This window comes from Rana temporaria, chromosome 8 (genome assembly GCF_905171775.1).
Source record: "Rana temporaria chromosome 8, aRanTem1.1, whole genome shotgun sequence".
Classification (NCBI taxonomy): Eukaryota; Metazoa; Chordata; class Amphibia; order Anura; family Ranidae; genus Rana; species Rana temporaria.
Window position 1 is genome coordinate 160,899,051 of NC_053496.1, and position 21,218 is coordinate 160,920,268.

Sequence of the window (21,218 nt, forward strand, 5' to 3'; positions counted from 1 at the left end):
TGGGTGGAGAAGCTCTCAGTCCAGGGGTTAAAGAACTCAATACCCCCGTATGACAGGGGGGGGGGGGCGTGTAAGGCACAACCATAATAAAGGGAAGAAAAGGGGGAAAACAGTGGATCAACAACTAAAAATAATAACAAGAGGGGGGGGGGGGGGGATTAAAAAAATTTTAGGTGAATTTTTATTTTTTGTGAGTAGCTTAAAAAAAAAAATCACAATAATAATAATAATAATAATAATAATAATTTGCAATATCTGAACCTGACTACTCAATGCATAAATAGGTAGATTAGATTTAGACAAATTGTAAAAAGGAACTAATGACAAAGAAATCGTATTATTGTGCAGTTTGCATTCGAGCATCAATATCATTTTAAGTGAATTTAAAATTTTGTGAGCAGTTTAAAAAAAAAAAAAAATAATAAAAAAACTCCAGAAAGCTATAATAATAAATTACAACAATAATAATAAATAAACATGATCAGTAATTACATAAATAGGTAGATTAGATGTTGGCAGATGGTAAAGAACTAAGGACAAAATAAAAAATCTTATTGTGCTAAACCCCAGTTAAAATATTTATTTCCTATATCTAAAATTTTTAAGAAAAATTGATTTTATAAATTAAAGAAATGTTGTGTGCAATTTCTATTTGAGGAATAACAACATTTAACCACTTGAGGACCGTTGCACGACGATATACGTTGACAAAATGGCACGGCTGGGCACAAGGGCGTGCATGTACGTCCCCGCCGCTGCGACCCGGTCCTCTTCTCCGCGACCGTCCCCACAGGAACAGCGGACCCGATCGCTGCCGGTGTCCCGCGAAACAAACCTCTCCTTGTGCTTCCTAGTGAGCCTGTCACTGATCGTCTGTTCCCTGTCATAGGGAATGATGATCAGTGACACCCCACGCCAAGCCACGCCCCCCACAGTAAGAATCACACATTAGGGCACACTTAACCCCTACAGCACCCCTTCCTGGTTAACCCCTTCACTGCCACTGTCATTTTTACAGTAACCAGTGCATTTTTATAGCACTGTTTGCTGTAAAAATTACAATGGTCCCAAAATAGTGTCAAAAGTGTCCGATGTGTCCGCCATAATGTCGCAGTGACGATAAAAAAAAAAATCGCTGATCGCCGCCATTACTAGAAAAAAAAAATATGAATAAAAATGCAATAAAACTATCCCCTATTTGGTAGATGATATACATTTTACGCAAACCAATCAATAAACGCTTATTGTGATTTATTTTTACCAAATGTATGTAGAGGCCTAAACTGAGGTAAAAAAAAAATTGGATATTTTTTGGGGATATTTATTATAGCAAAAAGTTAAAAATAGAGCGATAATTGTGAAAAAAATTAAATATTTTTGTTTATATCGCAAAAAATAAAAACTGCAGAGGTGATCAAATACCACCAAAACAAAGCTCTATTTGTGGGAAAAAAATGGATTTCAATTTTGTTTGGGAGCCACGTTGCACGACCCCGCAATTGTCAGTTAAAGCGTCGCAGTGCCGAATCGCAAAAAGTGGCCTGGTCTTTAAGCTGCATAATGGTCCGGGGCTTAAGTGGATAAGCAAACTTTTTTAAATGAAATACCTTTTTGTGTTTAGCTTTCATTCAGTGAATTTATAAGTTTTAGCTTAATAGCTTAAAAGAGTTTCAAAAAATGTAATCACAAAATACTACATCTACTACTTCTACTACTAAATAATAATAATGTAAAAATAGTAGTATATGAGCATGATCAGTAATTTCATAAATGGATAGATTCGATGTTGGCAAAGAGGAACTACCGTAATAGCAAAGAAATCTTATTCTGTTAAACCCCAGATAAGACATTTGGTACAACCGATAAAAAGTAATAAAGAACTTGTGCAATTATAACTGAAGTCCACATTATCTCAACAGCAGTACAATAAAGCTAAACCTACACAACACATAAAGTATATTAAGTACAGATTGAGATGTAACGTAGGTTGTATTGCACTGCATTTGGAAAAATAGCACAGAATCTACTTTTATTTGCATTGAGGGCTGCATAATGTAATCCTCCTCAACACACAAAAGTGCATTCACTGTAGCATTATGTCAATAAGACCTTCCTTAACCACATCAGCTCCGGAAAGGTTTTACCCTCTTCCTGACCAGGCCATTTTTTGTGATGGCACTGCATTACTTTAACTGACAATTGTGCAGTCATGCAACATTGTACCCAAATAAAATTGATATATTTTTTCCCACAAACAGAGCTTTCTTTTGGTGGTATTTGATCGCCTATGTATTTTTTTTTGCACTTTCAAATTAAAAAAGACTGAGAATTTTGAAAAAAAATATTTTTACTCTCTGATATAAAGAGATCATTTCAAAATTAAAATGTATGTTTTTGTGAAAGTAACACACAATCAATGGTTGACTCTTGCATTTATATATAAATAGTACAAAGTTTGCTAGCTCTCACAAATGGAAAATTCCCACATTTCCCACACACCCACATTTCAGAATTTACTATAACACGGGGCTAAAAAGAAATTAGAGTAGGATTGTGATTATTTTTCAGTCTGGGCATGCTCAGTTGTGTCAGTACATAGTTCTAAAAACAGGGGGGAATTCATCTCTTCTCAGACTTTAAAGAGTCACTAAAGGAAATTAGATTTTTTTGCTGAAATGACTGTTTACAGGGTATAGAGACATAAAAGTTAACTGATTCCTTTTAAAAATGATTAAAAATTGAATTTAATCTATCATATAATGTGCCTCTAGTTTCACGTTCGGTTTTAAAGGTACATACATGAATTTCCGGGTGAGAGGTGAGTCGGGAAGACTCACAGAACAAAAACAACAAATCCAGGGCAGTGTTTTGTACCATGGTTATAAGGAAACAGGCAACCAGGAAGTGTGGAGATCACAGCAGAATTACAGCTACTTCAAAGCAAAAACGAACAATGAGGACATGAAACCAGTACTGCAGTAAGGTAAAGGAAGCTATTTAGCTAAAAAAAAAAAAATTCCTTTAGTGACCCTTTAAAGCATATTTCTGCTTTCACAATAATATTTCAAGAAATTTAAAAGCAGAATATCTCCAAACAATATACCACATGTTCATTTAATCCATAAGATTAACTACTTCCATACTGGGCATTTTCACCCCCTTCCTGCCCATACCAATGTTTAGTTTTCAGCGCTGTCGCACTTTGAATGACAATTGCGCGGTCATGCAACACTGTACCCAAATGAAATCTTTGTTTTTTTCTTCCCACAAATAGAGCTTTCGTTTGGTGGAATTTGATCACCTCTGCGGTTTTTATTTTTTGCACTATAAACAAAAGAAGAGCGTCAATTCTCCAAAAAAAAACAAAACACAATATTTTTTACTTTTTGATTTAAAAAATATCTAAATTTTTAAAAAAAAACAAACATTTTTATTTCTCAGTTTAGGCCGATACGTATTCTTCTACATATTTTTGTTAAAAAAACAAAAAATTGCAATAAGCGTTTATTGATTGGTTTACAGTATAGCGTCTACAAAATAGGGTATAGTTTTACCCCATTTTTAAAATTGTTTTACTAGTAATGGCGGCGATCTGCGATTTTTATTTTGACCGTGACATTACGGTGGACATATCGGACACTTTTGACACATTTTTGGGACCATTCACATTTATACAGCGATTAGTGCTATAAAACTGCACTGGTTACTGTGTAAATGTGACTGGCAGGGAAGGGGTTAACACTAGGGGGCGCTGAAGGGGTTAATATGTTCCCTAAAGTGGGTTCTAACTGTAGGGGGAGGGGACTCACAAGGGGAGGAGACCGATGTGTGTTCCTCTGTACTGGGAACACACATTGGTCTCCTCACAGCTGATAGGACATGGATCTGTGTGCTTACACACACAGATCCATGGTCCTGCTGTAATTGAGAGCAATCGCGGGTGCCCGGCGGACATCGCGGCCGCTGGCACGCACACCGGGTCCCGAGCAATTGCGGCGCCCCCTAGCTGCACGGGTAGCCAACGGCGTCATATGACATCCACCCGGAGGGAGGGTTCCCGCCGACGTCATTATACAATGACTCGGTAGGGAAGGGGTTAAGCACTAAACATTATTTCAATGTGCAATTCCCATGCTTCTACCACATCTACCAATTTAGTCGGTCACTGTTTTATGTGACCTTTAGTGAATTCTTGACCATGAATTGTGACCATTTGTTCCCCCATTTGTGACTAGGTGCTATGGTAAATAAACCCCACAGTGTCTTTTAGGCTTAAAGGGTCACTAAAGGAAAAAAATTTTTTTGCTGAAATGACTGTTTACAGGGTATAGAGACATAAAAGTTAACTGATTCCTTTTAAAAATTATTAAAAATAGATTAAATTCAATCATATAATGTGCCTCTAGTTTCACTTTCGGTTTTAAACTGGTTTCATGTTTATGTGAAGTAAAGAGACCCACAGAACAAAAACAAACAAATCCAGGGCAGTGTTTTGTTTTTAAAATGAATCTGATTGGTTCTGAGGAGTTTTAGACACACAGTAATGACAGCTTAGACCACCGTGAAAAGCTCCCAGTATGATGGTTATAAGGAAACAGGCAACCAGGAAGTGTGGAGATCACAGCAGAATTACAGCTACTTCAAAGCAAAAACGAACAATAAGGACATGAAACCAGTACTGTAGTAAGGTAAAGGAAATGTTATAAGTGTTCGTACAATTGTACTACTGCGCTGACTTCAAGGAAATAAATAAATATATAAATAAATGTGTATAACTAAACTACACGTAGCAATCATAAGCAAACTCATATATTATACAAACGTTGTCCCCAAGGAATATATTGTGATGTGATCACATATATAGAATAAATAAAATAAAATGAAATAATGCCCTTTGTTCGCAAACTCAGAAGCGCCAATGCGCTGACATCAATACTGTGTGTAAAGTATAAATAAATGCAAAAAACTGTAAACAATCTATGTAAGAAATATGTGCAGGAATTTGTGCCTTGCTGCAAGAAAATTTGTGACTTTTCCACCTTAAATACAAGTGTCACCACCACCTTCTATTTGGCTATGCTCTCACCAGATCCAAAAAGATAAACAGCATTCAAACATATGATGTACGGCTCCACTGCTGGTCCCGGACCTCCGCACTCCAACTCTCTATGGGTTCTTTTTTTACTCCCAGAAAAAGAAAAGTCCCATATGGTATAGTACGTTTTGAACAATTTATTCATAAAACATTAAGAAAGCAATATGTACACTCACATGCTCTTGTGCCTAAGCCGACACTAGCCTGTCCAGAGTCACTGCTATCTCCCCGGCGTGCGCTCCAAGCCTCGGCCGTAGTGCGTTCCAGCGGGCGGAAGTGCCTGTGCAATACCGTTGCGGAGGTCAGAGTCGTGCGGCGTATTAAAAAAGTGTGATACCCCTAGGCCTTGACGCGTTTCGAATATTCATATTCGTCCTCAGGTGTCAGGTCACCCGTAGCCAGGTGACAAGTGCACCCCGTAGGGGTCAGGGATGCACCACAGGGTGGTGAATCCTATGGCCGACTGCTGCTAGCAGAGACGAAGCGTGAACCTAAGATCACCCAGGGCGCGGAGTCTAAGACCCAGTATTGTATTCACCAGAGCCTTTGATGGTAAGGATGGTCTTGGCCGCTACTGGGTCCAGGTCGCATCCCCGAGATTCCTCAAGTCACACTCCGCAGGGAGAAGGGGGAAGCAGCCAGCAGACCAAACAGTGGTGATGGACAGGCCGAGGTCAGGGCAACAGGCAGACAAGGATAACCGTGGAACATGCAAATAGTCAGGGGCACAGGCAGACAGGGAAGTCGGGGACAAGCCAAAACGGTACACGGAAGATGATCGTAGCACTCTGCAAACAGGAACTAGCAATACACTGCAGACAGGAACTAAGCATGGAACACTGTTGAACAGCACTGCAGACCTGTAGAGCAACGGTTAATATAGGCTTCCTGGGATGGACTAGGGTGGAGCCATACAGGAAGAGGAAGTGATAAAAAGGGAACCAGAGCAGGATCAGCCTCTAATTAACACATGGAGATCAGGTAAGCAGACAGGCTTGTTGCATATTCATGACAGTACCCTCCCTCTTAAGGCCCCTCCCCCTCCCCAGCCTGGAGCCAGGGCTAAAGGGGAATCCCAGAAGAAACCTCTTTAACAAATGGGGCGCAAAGATCTCAGATGCAGAAATCCAAGACGCCTCCTCAGGACCAAATCCTCTCCAAAGCATAAGGTACTGAGGAATGCCTCTGCAGAGACGAGAATCCAGAACTTGAGTATCCTCGTTGACCAGAACCGAAGTAGGGACAGGAGGAGAGGATTTATTGAGGACCAAAAGCCTTTTAGGAATAAGTAAAGGCATGAGAGGGTCAACAGCAATCTGAGGAGGATCAAGCAGACCCTTAAAGATGAACTGGGGATTAAGCACAGGACCATCAGACTGGGCAGAGGTCAGAGGAACCGTGAAGTCAGGTTGGTTAGAAGGTGACAGGGCACAGGAGTCAAGCTGGATAGCAGGGAAACCAGCAGAATGCAGAGAGCCCTTAAAACAAGGTAGAAAACCCCATTTGGCCGAATGAGGCAATCTATCCAAAGGATGGATTGAGCCCCTTAGACAGGTTGCAGGAGGGCCTGAACAAGAAAAGGTAGGAGGCTCACTGGGCATGGGCTGACCTGGCATAGCTGATGCAGAGGCCGATTGAATAGCATAGTCAGGTGTAGTGATTACCCGAATAGCATCACAAGGCGTAGTGACTGCAGAACTCGCAGACAAGTTAGCCTGGCTGTGCGTTTTAGGGACAGTCAACGGTAAACTGGAGTGAATGATCGGCTCAGGTTCACAGACGGGCTCCTCATCCAGAGTACTACATTGGCTAGAAAGTGCATCAGCCTGACTATTGCAGGACACATTCCGGACACCACTACATGTGGTAGGACGAGCAAAAGATTCTGGAATGGTGGCAACAGGAAGTTTCTCTTTTGGGGCAACCTTGGGTAGGCAAGATGTGGAACAGGAGGGACCCCAAGCCAGGATCTGTCCGGCAGTCCAGTCAATGTGAGGAGAATGGAGTCTTAACCAAGGAAGACCCAAAACGATAGGAGCTGAGGTCTTAGGTAGAACAAGGAAGGATATCCACTCCTGGTGAAGTGTGCCTACTGACATCTTAACAGGGACTGTCTGGAAGCGAATAGGACCCCCCGGGAGAACCGTGCCATCAATCGCCGAGACCACCAATGGTGTGGTGAGGGGCAAAAGGGTAAGTCTCATGGACGATGCGATTTCCCAGTCTATGAAATTGCCAGCGGCTCCGGAATCCAGATATGCCGAGACCGAATGAGAAGAAGCACCAAAATGAAAGGACACAGGAAGAAAAAGACGAGAAGGTGAAGGAGATATTTCTGGATCCAATACTCCACCTTCCAGATGTATTGAACCCGAGCGTTTCTCGGGGCGAAGAGGGCAAGTGTCACGAAAATGACTTTTGCCCCCACAGTATAGACACAGGCCTAGAGTTCTGCGCCTGGCACGTTCCTCAGGGGATAGTCTGGTCCGACCCAGCTGCATGGGTTCCTCAGTTGGCAAGGAATGCTCCACGGGTCGAAGAGAGGGGAGCTCAGGCTGACTAAGGGCCAAGGGATGTTGGCGTCGCTTTTCTAGGGTCCTTTCCTGAAAGCGAATATCGATCTGATTACACAAGGAGATCACTCCGTCCAGATCAGTGGGGATGGTTCTTCCTGCTAGTTCATCCTTCACTCTATCAGATAGGCCATGCAAAAAGGTTGCGACTAAGGCCTCATTGTTCCAACTCAGTTCAGCTGAGTGGATACGGAACTGAAGAGAATATTGTCCCACTGAACGGGATTCTTGGCGTAGACGTAAAAGGGCGCTGGCTGCTGAAGAGACACGAGCCGGTTCTTCAAAGATATTCCGAAAAAGTTTCAAGAAAACAGGCAGGCTAGAAACCACTGGATCATTCAATTCCCAAAGAGGGGCAGCCCAGGCTAAGGCTTCCCCGGAAAGGAGAGATATGATATAGGCTATCTTGGCCCGATCAGACAAGAAGTACTGGGGCAGGAGCTCAAAATGAATAGTGCATTGGCTAAGGAATCCCCTGCAGGCTTTGGAGTCTCCAGAAAAACGGATTGGAGGTGATAACTTCAGTGAATGCGACTCTGCGACTGGTGCAACAGGTGCAGCTGCTGGTTGTACTTGGGGTTGCGGATTCGGGGTTCCCAGCGAGGTCTGAAGCTGATCAAAGCGGGAAGCCAGATCCTGAAGGAAACGCATCACCTGATCCTGATTAGCTTCATGCGTCTCGAGTCTGCGAACAATGCACTGTAATGGATCATCTGCGGGGAGCGGCATGTCGGCCGGATTCATGGCTGTTCAAACTGTCAGGTCACCCGTAGCCAGGTGACAAGTGCACCCCGTAGGGGTCAGGGATGCACCACAGGGTGGTGAATCCTATGGCCGACTGCTGCTAGCAGAGACGAAGCGTGAACCTAAGATCACCCAGGGCGCGGAGTCTAAGACCCAGTATTGTATTCACCAGAGCCTTTGATGGTAAGGATGGTCTTGGCCGCTACTGGGTCCAGGTCGCATCCCCGAGATTCCTCAAGTCACACTCCGCAGGGAGAAGGGGGAAGCAGCCAGCAGACCAAACAGTGGTGATGGACAGGCCGAGGTCAGGGCAACAGGCAGACAAGGATAACCGTGGAACATGCAAATAGTCAGGGGCACAGGCAGACAGGGAAGTCGGGGACAAGCCAAAACGGTACACGGAAGATGATCGTAGCACTCTGCAAACAGGAACTAGCAATACACTGCAGACAGGAACTAAGCATGGAACACTGTTGAACAGCACTGCAGACCTGTAGAGCAACGGTTAATATAGGCTTCCTGGGATGGACTAGGGTGGAGCCATACAGGAAGAGGAAGTGATAAAAAGGGAACCAGAGCAGGATCAGCCTCTAATTAACACATGGAGATCAGGTAAGCAGACAGGCTTGTTGCATATTCATGACATCAGGAAGCTATAGGTGTACCCCTTAGGTTGCTATTTATACCCTAAGTCTTATTGTGCTCGATTGATTGATTGTTCGCTGCCGGAAATGATTTTGCCAGTACGGGAAGTACTGCTAGCGCCAGTTTAGTGAAGGTAAAACAGTGGCTATGGTTTCGCCAGTACCAGAAGTGCCGCTGACGCCATTTTTGATGTGGTAAAGCAGTGACTATGGACAAACTTTACATCCGTGCATATATAAGCCTCTGCTGCTTTGAGACATTCTATTTAAAATACTTTATTTAAAATATAAAATGCAGATTTTGCAAATAGCAACCTAAGGGGTACACCTATAGCTTCCTGAGGACGAATGCTAATACCTTGGCGGACTCAGAAACACTCTCAGAGTCACTCTCAGAGATTAGAACAGATCAAGACAGAGAAACAGACAAAGAAATAGACCTCGAACAGGGAAATAAGGAAGAAACGCAGGACATGACACTTTTGCCAACAAAAAGGGAAATGGAAGGAACGTTCGCTGCCTTAGAAAGATCACTCAAATCGCAAATGGAAAAAATGGAGAGAAATATGGGGCATATATTGGAAAGAGTGGAAGAAGTGGAGAAAAAAGTCGATTACAATGTAACCTCAGTTAAAAAATTAGAAGATGACATAAAAGCATTAAAAATAAACCAACGAGAACAGGCGTATAAATTAGAAGATCAAGAAAACAGAGATAGAAGGAAGAATATAAGAATACGCGGAGTTCCAGAAACGACACAGGCTGAGGATCTCCCAGAAATAATAAGAAAGATTTGTAATCCAATTTTAGAGAGAGAAACAACTTCCCTACTAGAAATAGAACGTGCGCACAGGATAAGACGTCCTAGAGAGAGATCACAGGATTACCCAAGGGACATTATTGTTCGATTTGAAAGTTGGGAAGAGAAAAACCAACTATGGAGAAAACTGAGAGGGAAGTCGCCACTAGAATATGATCAACAAAATATCCAAATATATCAAGACCTGTCACAAGAGACGTTAAAAAGAAGAAGAAGCTTAAAACCATTGTTAGGAGTCTTGCAGGAACATGACATACAATACAATACAATTGGGGATTCCCAGCCTGCCTAATAGGCAGGAAAAACGGTATCTCTGCAAGACTGAGGTTTTTAGAGGAAGTGCCAGATTTCTGTCAGAGTTTAGACATCCCAATACCAAAAAAATATTAATAATGTTGGATGACGGTGGAGGGGGGGAGAGGGGGAGGGGGGTGGTGGGTGGAGGGGGGGACAGGGAGGTTCAATATAGTAAGCAACGGGAGCGGGGTGGGGGAGAGGGGGGACCTGGAGAGTACTCCTTCCCCAGTTCCCCACTATTGGGGGATAGAAGACCGGGCTAAAACAGAATTCCACCTTAGCTTGAGGAGCAAAAGAGCGCCTGGAGCGCCAAATAGAAAAAGCTCTAAATGACCATAGGGTCAAGGATCGACCAGGGGGAAGGGGGAGGGGACGAGAAAGCCCTGTATGAAGAACACAGGGGCAAGGTATGAGTGGGGGGGAGGGTGGGGGGGAGGAGAAGGGAGGAGGGGAGGGAGGAGGGGTTCGGGCGGGAGGGGGGAGGGGAAGATTAGGAGGGGGGGCAAAGGGATTTAGATCTGCGTGTCATGCAGCTGGAAAAAACATACAAACTTGAGAAAGATAGAAAAAAAAGAGAAAGATATGGCAAATATAAATTTTTTAACATACAATGTAAGAGGTCTCAGTTGTCCGGAAAAAAGACATATGGTATTAAGAGAGATTGAAAGATACTCCGCTGAAATAGTCTTTTTGCAAGAGACACACATAACATTGGATTCTAATGTTAGACTGTATTCTCGAGCAGTTCCCACTTGGTATTACGGGGATTCTCCAAAGAAGAGAGCTAAGGGGGTCGTGATAGGAATAGGGAAGAACATCTCTTTTACAGTAGAAGATAGGAAAGTAGACCCGGAAGGTCGCTATCTGTTTCTAAAAGGAGCACTCCAAGGGAAAAAATACACACTAGCAAACATATACTGCCCAAATAGACAACCACATAAATACCTGAGGGGGATTTTGAATGCTTTAATGGACTTTAAGCTAGGTCAAGTAATACTAGCAGGAGACCTTAACCCTTCAATGGACTATCAACTCGATAGCACGTCCGGGGCTCAGAGGCGAAATATTAAACAGCTTAAACTATTAGGAAAAAAAATGCACAGCTACTGTTTAGTAGATCCTTGGAGGATTATATATCCAAATAAAAGGGACTATACCTATTATTCTTCTGCGCATGGAACATATTCAAGACTGGATTATATAATGGTAGACCATGAGTTACTTGAAGATGTACTCAAAACTTCAATAGGGGTAACTACAATCTCAGACCATGCTCCTGTAATAGTGAAAATTAGATTCAAAGAGATAGAGCAAAGAAAAGGATCATGGAATTTAAACGAGGAACTTATAGAGGACATAGAGGTAAACAACACAGTGAGATCGGATTTGGGTCAATATTTCACTTTTAACAATACACCTGAAGTAAGGGTAGCTACTGTATGGGAGGCACATAAGGCATATATTAGAGGGAAACTAATTTCAATAGGAGCAGGGAAAAAAAGATAAGAATATTAAACATGAAAAAGTTAACAACTGAGTTATTTGAATTGGAGCAAACGCATAAAGAGCGAGGAGAAAGCGAAGTATATCAAGAAATTGTGGCAAAGAGGGTCCAGCTTAGAGAACTGATGGAGGTTGAAACCAGGGACATATTCAAAAATGTTAGAAAAGAGAGGTATAAATGGGGGAACAATCCAGGGAAACATTTAGCCAGAGTATCTAGGAAAAAAAAAAAAGAAACTACATCAAAAAATCAAGATGGCACTATGAAATATAGGACGTCTGAAATTGCGGAATCCTTTCGGACCTTCTATAGTTCATTATATTCAATAAGAACCAATGAAACTCAAGCGCAAGAAAATATCAGAAAAAGGAAAATTAGGGAATACTTAAAAGAAGCGAAATTACCTAAAATCCCTCAAAATGATATTGAATCCTTGGAGGCCCCAATAACGCAAGAGGAGATATACAGAGCCTTTCAGGAAACACTGTGTGGTAAGAGCCCAGGCCCTGACGGCTTGCCGATTAAATATTATAAAAAATTCAAAGAACTGCTGGTCCCAGAGATGTGTAACTATTTTAATAAAATAGGAGAGGAAGAGGAAATAAGAAAAGAATTCCTGTTGGCAAATATTTCTATTATACCTAAAACAGGAAAAGACGGAACTCTGTGTTCCAACTATCGACCAATAGCACTGTTAAATGCAGACCTGAAGGTATATGCGAAAATATTGGCAACGAGGATAAAAAGTTTAATGCCGCAATTAATAAACACAGATCAGGCGGGCTTTGTAACAGGCAGAGAAGGGAGAGATAATAGCATAAGGACCCTGTTACTGTTACAACAAGATCCAAAAAAGAAACCCCCAGTCGTACTCATGTCCTTAGATGCTGAAAAAGCATTTGACAGAGTCGACTGGGGGTTTATGATGGAAACTCTACAAAATATAGGCATGGGACCAAGGTTCATGAAATGGGTAAAGAATCTATATCACCACCCGACAGCAAGGGTAAAGGTCAACGGGAGTATGTCGTCTGTGTTTGAGATGAAGAATGGAACCAGACAGGGGTGCCCGCTCTCACCTCTCCTATATGTAATAGCTCTGGAACCGTTGTTAGCAAAAATCCGGGAAAACCCGTGTATAGGGGGGGTGAGAGTGGGAGACGAAGAACACAAGGTGGCGGCGTACGCAGACGACATACTCCTATATTTGACCAAACCTAGAGTCTCCCTCCCTAATGTCATAAAGGAAATAAAAAGATACGGTGAACTCTCAAACTTTAAAATAAACCCGATAAAAACAGTAATTTTGAATTTGGGGATAGATAAAAAAGAAGCAGAAGAACTACAGAAAGAGTTCCCATTTACATGGGAAAAAGAAGCTATAACATACTTAGGAATAAAGATCACATCAACAGTTGAAAAACTTTACTTGGTTAATTTTGTCCCCTTAATTAATGACATTAATCAAGACCTGAAAAATCTTGCAAAAAAACATATTTCCTGGATAGGTAAGATTAATGCGTTTAAAATGATGATATTACCAAAGATAACATACAAACTCCAAATGCTCCCAATAAAAATACCACAAAGCTTTTTTAAAGTAATTAAAACAGTAATTTTGAAATACACATGGGCAGGTAAAAAGGCTAGACTAAGCTATTCATTGTTGAGCATGAAAAAAAAAGGAGGGGGGCTTGGGCTCCCCGATATAAAAAGATATTATTTTGCTGTTAATTTAGCCAGGCTGGTAGAATGGACAAATACACACACTAAAAAAAAATGGGTAAGTATGGAAGAAATATTAAGTAGGACACAATTAAATAGAAATGTATGGATACCACCGAAAACGAGGGAATTGGGCACAAATACACATAGCATAACAAGGAATGTATTTAGAATATGGGACACAATATTTAGACGGGAAAAATGGGAGTATAACTCTCCATTAATCCCATTAGAAGGCACAAATTTTTTCCCACCAGGTAATGGAACACGTTTTGGAAAGCAACTGGGGGAGAAAAAATTAAAAGATATTGTCACACGGGGAAAAATTAAATTAAGACAAGATATAAAAATAGGAGAAGGGGAACAAAGGATGAGTGAATGGGAGTATTTGCAGTTAAAACACTTTGTGAGCACACTACCACAACCGATTAGGGAAGATAAAACACTACACCCAATAGAAAAAATATGCAATACAGACAAGCCCCTGTTACATGGTATATCAAAGGCATACGGGATATTAACGGAGCTCGAGACTCAGGAAACACTGCCCTTTTTAGAAAAGTGGGAAAGCGATTTGGGTAAAAGGATTGATAAATCACAAAAGATAGGTGCAGTATACAATCACGCTTCGGACATTACCACCATAGAAGCAAACTATAAATGTATGGTTCGATGGCACTTGACCCCATTAAGAATGAGTAAGATCCACCCAAAAAACTCAGAGCTATGCTGGAGAAACTGTAAGCAAAAAGGAACAACTCTGCATATATGGTGGGACTGCCCGAGAATAAGGGAATATTGGAAAGAAATTTTGGAATATATTGTAGAAATAACAGGGGAGAGGATTCCATGCAGCCCGCTGCCCTGTTTGTTTCATGGAACTGAAAAAACAAAAAAAACAATATGGAACAACTTTGGTCCCAGTGCTGCTAAACGCAGCAAAGGCTCTGATTCCAAAAAACTGGCTACACCCAAAGAGGCCATCAATTAAAGAGTGGATAGAAAGGGTGGAATATATAGAAGAGATGGAGCATCTTGCCTGTGGAGAGACAGGAGGAGAGGACAAATACAGAGTGGTTTGGGAAAAATGGAAAGTGTTTAAATTTACAGAAAAGTTTGTCCAGGGAATGGCAGAAGCATATAGGTGAGAAACCAAAGAGAAGACTGCATGGCACACAGATCTAGGGAGGGTGGGGGCTGGGGGGGAGGGGAAAAAAAAAGAAAAAGAAAAGGGGCTAGTCATGTTACAACAGCAAGTAATGCAGTTAGACTTGTTAATCGGGAGAAGAATAATTAACGGTTTAAAAATGACAAATTTGTAATTGTATAAAAGAAAAGGAACCCAAACATATAATAAAAAAAAGAAAGGAAAAGAGTATAAAATACCAACAGGGAAAAAATTTATGAAATATAAGGAAAAAGAAAAGAAAAAAAGAAAAAAAAAAAAAAGAAAAGGGGCTAGTCATGTTACAACAGCAAGTAATGCAGTTAGACTTGTTAATCGGGAGAAGAATAATTAACGGTTTAAAAATGACAAATTTGTAATTGTATAAAAGAAAAGGAACCCAAACATATAATAAAAAAAAGAAAGGAAAAGAGTATAAAATACCAACAGGGAAAAAATTTATGAAATATAAGGAAAAAGAAAAGAAAAAAAGAAAAAAAAAAAAAAGAAAAGGGGCTAGTCATGTTACAACAGCAAGTAAATGCAGTTAGACTTGTTAATCGGGAGAAGAATAATTAACGGTTTAAAAATGACAAATTTGTAATTGTATAAAAGAAAAGGAACCCAAACATATAATAAAAAAAAAAAGAAAGGAAAAGAGTATAAAATACCAACAGGGAAAAAATTAATGAAATATAAGGAAAAAAAAAAAACATAATGGGGGAATAAAAATAAATAAAAAAAAAAAAACCCCACGGATGATGCGAAGCCACAAGAGAGACGCTATGGGCGGTCGAACCGTGAGCTAGTCTCGCTGCCATATGTGAGCAGAGTCTGACGTGAAAAAAAAAAAAATACATGTGACTTTCATCTAATGAAAGTTATATAAAATAACCTCCTATTTGTTAAAGCCTACTCTTCATTGTCTGAGCAGTTTCTCCTGATCCTCAAGTACTAGCTATAGGGGATGGATGAGATTAATGCCTGTGGATGAAAACTGCTGGCGTGTAATATAGAATTATCTGCCGTGGGTTCCTATATAAGCTGCTACTCAGTAGACCGTTTTCATCCTTGTGAATGGTTACATCAAGAAAAGTAATGGAAGACTGTTCCCAGGTCATAGTAACATTTAAAATGAAATCGTTTTGGTTGAGTTTATGCAAAAATGGTTGTAATAGCTCTATGGATCCATCCCACACGAGGAAGATGTCGTCAATATATCTAGACAATATTGCTCTTGAAGGGGGTCATTTCCTCTGATAGGTTAATCATGCGTTCCCACTCCACCAGGTACACATTGGCATACAAAGGGGCACAAGAAGTCCCCATTGCAACACCCTGTACCTGGAGGAAGTGGGAACCACTGAAAGCAAAGTAATTGTGATGAAGTATAAACTCCAAGGCACATATAAGGAAATCATTGGTCTTTTTCCTCAAAGCGGCTGTTCTGAAAAATATTGTGCTTAAGGCAAGCGCCAACCCCTTGTCATGTGGGATGAAGCTGTATGGAGCCTCCACGTCTATGGCCACCAGGACCGACGTGGAGGGAATGCACAGTTCATCAATGTTTTGCAATAGTTGCATAGTATCATGTATGTAACTTGGTAAATTAGTTACATAGGGACGCAGATGTCCATCCAAGAATTCACTTAACCTTTCGGTGATTGAGCCGTTGCCCGATATAATGGGCCTCCCTGAGGGTCGTTGCATGCTCTTATGTAGCTCATGCTTGCAGTGACGTGTTCGGCCTTTCCTATACTGAGGTGTAACATTTTGATTTTATCCGATTGCCATGGCTTCGGATGTGCGCTGCGGGAGGATGGCATGGGAGAGCATCACACCTACGTCACATTGAGCATCCTGGTGCCAGTTTTAGTGTTGTTACCACGCTGCGTCCAGCGTCACAGAACGCTGGATACCTCTCTCCACTCCCTTGTGACAGCGTGGAGGAGATGCCATTCGCGCATCATCATCTCGGGGGGCGCCCTGTAAACCCTGCCCCTTGCCATATCTCTACTTAGGATTGGCCAACAGGTTCGACCCATTTTTTTATAACATGGCGCCAGCCCACTCACCCTCTCATGCTGCACATACAGGAGCACCCAGGACCATTTCCACAACTGTTGGGCTTTGATGCACCTTGAATTGCAGTCTTTTCTTCCTGGACCGGAATGGGTGGGCTTGTAGCCGCAATATTTTCCTAGCATATTTTATTTGGATACAAGATAATGTTTATGCAACATTGAGAAATGCAACAATTTCTGACATTATGCTTGTCTTTTATTATTATTTTACAATGCATATATCCTTATATTTTTTTACTTTTTATCAATTGTAGACATATTCACGTCCTGTTGTAACTTCCTACCCCTGAAGAAGAAAATCAATATCGCAGCCTGAAACACGTTGGGTATCTCTGCTGTTCCAATTTGTTTTTCAACAGATTCATGGTTGTTGTCAACTGTTGAATAATGATACAACAGTTGACAACAACCATGAATCTGTTGAAAAACAAATTGTAAAATAATAATAAAAGACAAGCATAATGTCAGAAATTGTTGCATTTCTCAATTGTATGTGCACTAACCATGCATATCTCTGTATCTGCATCTGGCATATTCTATGTTTTGTACATGCTATTATTTTCATTTTAACCGTAATCTATTAAAAACGTTATATTTTTGTACTCCTGTGTGATCTAATAGCTGTTTACTGCCTTTTCAAAGTCCCACTTAGAGGAAAAATTGTTGTTACATTTTTGTCAGATAGTGTGCTTCAACTGTGTGTATTGCATGGGACGCAGGCAGTAGCACCCTCCAAAAGCAACAAAAGGTATAATTTCTGTCACAAAGCAAAGTATTGCGGTGGGTATACACCTCAGTTCACTGCCTCTGTAGCGGTTGGGGGTAAAAAAAAGCATCTCAACCGCTGGGCGTTACCACCCTCCCCCAACTGCTAGTGTGAACAAACCCTAAACCCTAAACGAACCCTAAACCCTAAAGACACTTACAAGCCTAAACACTTGATAAAATGAAAAGGTTCCATTACATATGCTTTTCTACATACAACCTACCTTACAGAAGAACTTCAGAAGTAATGTACTTAGAGTGAAGTAGTCCGGAGTATGAAATTGCTTCACTGCATGCGTGCACTTTTGATCCAAGCAGTGCCCTGACACCACTGCCCTGCATGGCTGCTCCCATCTGCACATCTTTGGACTTCCCATTACTAACCCGGCTTGCTTCTGGGACCACCTTCTGCCTGATTCATGGTTCTGACCTCAGATCTCTCTTTTGGACTTTGTCTATTCTGACCACCCATGTATGATCCTGGTCTGCTTTATTGACCACTCTCTTGACACACATCTGGCTCTTGTGCATGACCTCTTCAGCTCTTTCTTGATTACACTCTTGCCTGTTCATCTGCCTGGTCCTCTGTGTATGGCTCTGATCCAGACTTCACCACTTCAGCTTTGCCCTGCCAACCTGACCTGCTGTATGTCATAGGTACTACCCACCTCTTGCTGCTACCCTGGACCTGCTTAATCAATAGGCTTTCCAGTACTACAGCTGATGGGTGTCACCTTACACCAGTGTAAGGTGACACTTCTACACTGACCATTAATGTTAGGGAGGATTTACACTGAGTGACCACCAATGTGAATGGGGGTTTTCACTGACCACCAGTGTAAGGGCAATATTGCATTTATCACCGGTGTGAAGGGAAAAGTTACACTGACAAGCAATGTAATTGGGAATTTGACATCAACAACCAATAAAGGGGGATTATTACACTGGCCACCAATGTAAGGGGGGATTTACACTCACTACCAATTTAAAGGGGGCTTCTACATGGAGTACCAATGTAAGGAGGGATTCAAAACTGATCACAAATGCAAGTTAGGATTTTTTTTTGTTAATGACTATCAATATAAAGAGGAGTTTCTACACTGGCTACCAATGTAAAGGGGATTTACACTGACCACCAATGTACACGCAATAGAAGCATTCCCAGTAACCACGAATGCAATGAGAATATTTACACTGCTCATCAATGTAACTGAGCCATTTAGCCTGCGTTCACGTTTGTGTGTGTTGAGAACACATGCAAAATCGCTTTCCTGACAACACAGAAATTAGCTGCCTTCTAGCAGATACACAGTAGTGACATTAATTATTGTCTGCTGACATTTGCGTTTTCACATTCACCAAAATCCTATGGTACTGTAGCATTGTGTGATTTTGAAAAAAGGTTAGGGACTCTGGGCCATATTCTTAAACAAGTTACGTAGGCGTATCAGCAGATACGCCTACGTAAGTCCGTTTCCTATGTTTAAGTGTATTCTCAAACTGAGATACACTTAAACATGCCTAAGATACGACGGCTTGCGCCGTTGTATCTTAGGCTGCAATATTTACGCTGACCGCTAGGTGGCGGTCAGCGTAGAATATGCAAATGACTAGTCACGCCGATTCTCGAACGTACGCTTGCCCGCCGTAGTGTTTTAACGTCGTTTCCGTAAGCGATACGCGGCGTAAAGATAAAGATGCCCCCTAGGTGGCGTACTCAATGTTAAGTATGGCCGTCGATCCCGCGTCGAAATTTCAAAATTAAACGTTGTTTACGTAAGTCGTCCGTGAATGGCGCTGGACGCCATTTACGTTACAGTCAAAACAAATGACGTCCGTGAGACGTCATTTAGCGCAATGCAAGTCGGGTAATTTACCCGACGGAGCATGCGCATTACGATCGGCGCGGGAGCGCGCCTAATTTAAATGATCCACGCCCCCTGCCTGGATCATTTGAATTAGGATGGCTTACGCGGGTGGACTTTACGCGATGCCGCCGCAAGTTTACAGGTAAGTGGTTTGGGAATCCGGCACTTGCCACTTAAACTTGCGGCGGCGTAACGTAAAGTACATACGTTCCGCCGCCTGAAATGTATGAGAATATGGCCCTTTGTCTGCATTTTTAGTGCATAGAGCAACCCATTGAAATGAATGGGCCACCCTACATGCGACCTTCATCTTTATCCACCCTGTCAGTACACCTTTGCATTCCAAAACACCTGCTAACCTCTGCACCCCAAACTTCACCTATCCTCTCCACTCCAACCCCCTTCCTTTAATTTTGCCTGCCTCCTCTGCTCATCTTTGCTTACTTCTATACATCCCCTCCAGGCTCACTTATGCACCCCAAACTGTAATTCCTTATCTGCCTACCTCTGCATACCCCACACTACACTTCCCTTCACTCCCTCCAATTTGCTTACCTTTGCAGAACAGGCAACTGGTGGTGACCACGTTTGTAGGCAAGACTTTCAAGCATACCTCTTTACCACCCATGTGGGCAGCATTCAGCAGAGGTGATGGTGGGACCTCAGGGGGGCATGATTTACATCTGAATGCCACCTCTATTTACATATCAATGTGGATTGTCCAATGCTTTTAACATATTAATGCCCTGCTATCTACATTTTAACAAAAATTATTTGCATGTAAATAGGGCAGGGCTGGGCAGCATTAGTAACATAACTTTACATTGAGATATCGGGACACAGCATGTGACTAAAACTTCAAGGGACAAGAGAATTTAAACCAGGATAGTTGGAAAGTATGAGGCAGTTGCTTTGGGCTCCACAACCATGACAGGGCCCAGGGCAGCTGACCCGTTTGGTCTGCCTTAAAGATGGCCCTGGGTTTTCTATTTATTTAATTTAGTTTTTCCTATGGGTTGAACTAGTGAGACTTTTTGTACTTTTTTCAATCTAACTATAAAATATTTCCAGGCACACTGGGGTGCTAAATGGGAAGGTTGCAGAGGACAAAAAAAAAAATGTGTAAGGAAATAAATAGGCAAATATTTTACACTGATACATTTTCCTTGCCTCAAACTGATAAGGAGAACACTTCTGCTAGTCCCTATATATACCATATACTACTAAAAGGAGCTACAAAGATTGATGCGCTTAAAATTCCATTAGCTACTTGACTCCACGTAGAGGGGAGCAGGAAAATAATTTCCGTAAATCAGAATTTTTTGAAAGTTGCAAACCGTCTCCTTTAATGGCTAAGAATCAGAGGGCAGTAGTGTATTTAGGTTTTGTGCTGCCCTAGGCTTGATTAAACTCATGCACCCCCTAATTTAAATATGACCCACCCCTTTTTGTCAAGGCCACACCCCCACATACCCGCCCTGAAATTTTCGAGTAGGGACACTAGTTCTGAGGGCCTGGGGGGGGGGCAATGGATTCCCTTAATTTGCATAGATTTCCTCTCCATTCCTATTTGGCTATGGGGCAGGAAGTGAAGGGAAATCTCTGCAATGGAGTAGGGATGGTAAAAAATAAACAGACAGGGGCTATAACCCTCCCTTACTCTATCCAAAAATGAAAAAAAAAATAGTGTTGCCTATAGTTCTACTTTAAGTAGATGGTGCAGCAGAAACACATAGCACAGTGAGGAAGGTTTGTATTTCAGGATGATAAGACTAAACATCAAAATTAGAAGCGCCCCCCTCACAGTTGGGGAATGCCCGCATACCGGAAGCAGTGGGGCGCTAGACATAGAGAAAGCCGGCGGGGACTCTTTTTGTGCTGCCCCCCTGCAAAGTGCTGCCCTAGGCCTGGGCCAGGATACAGCGTTGCCTGAG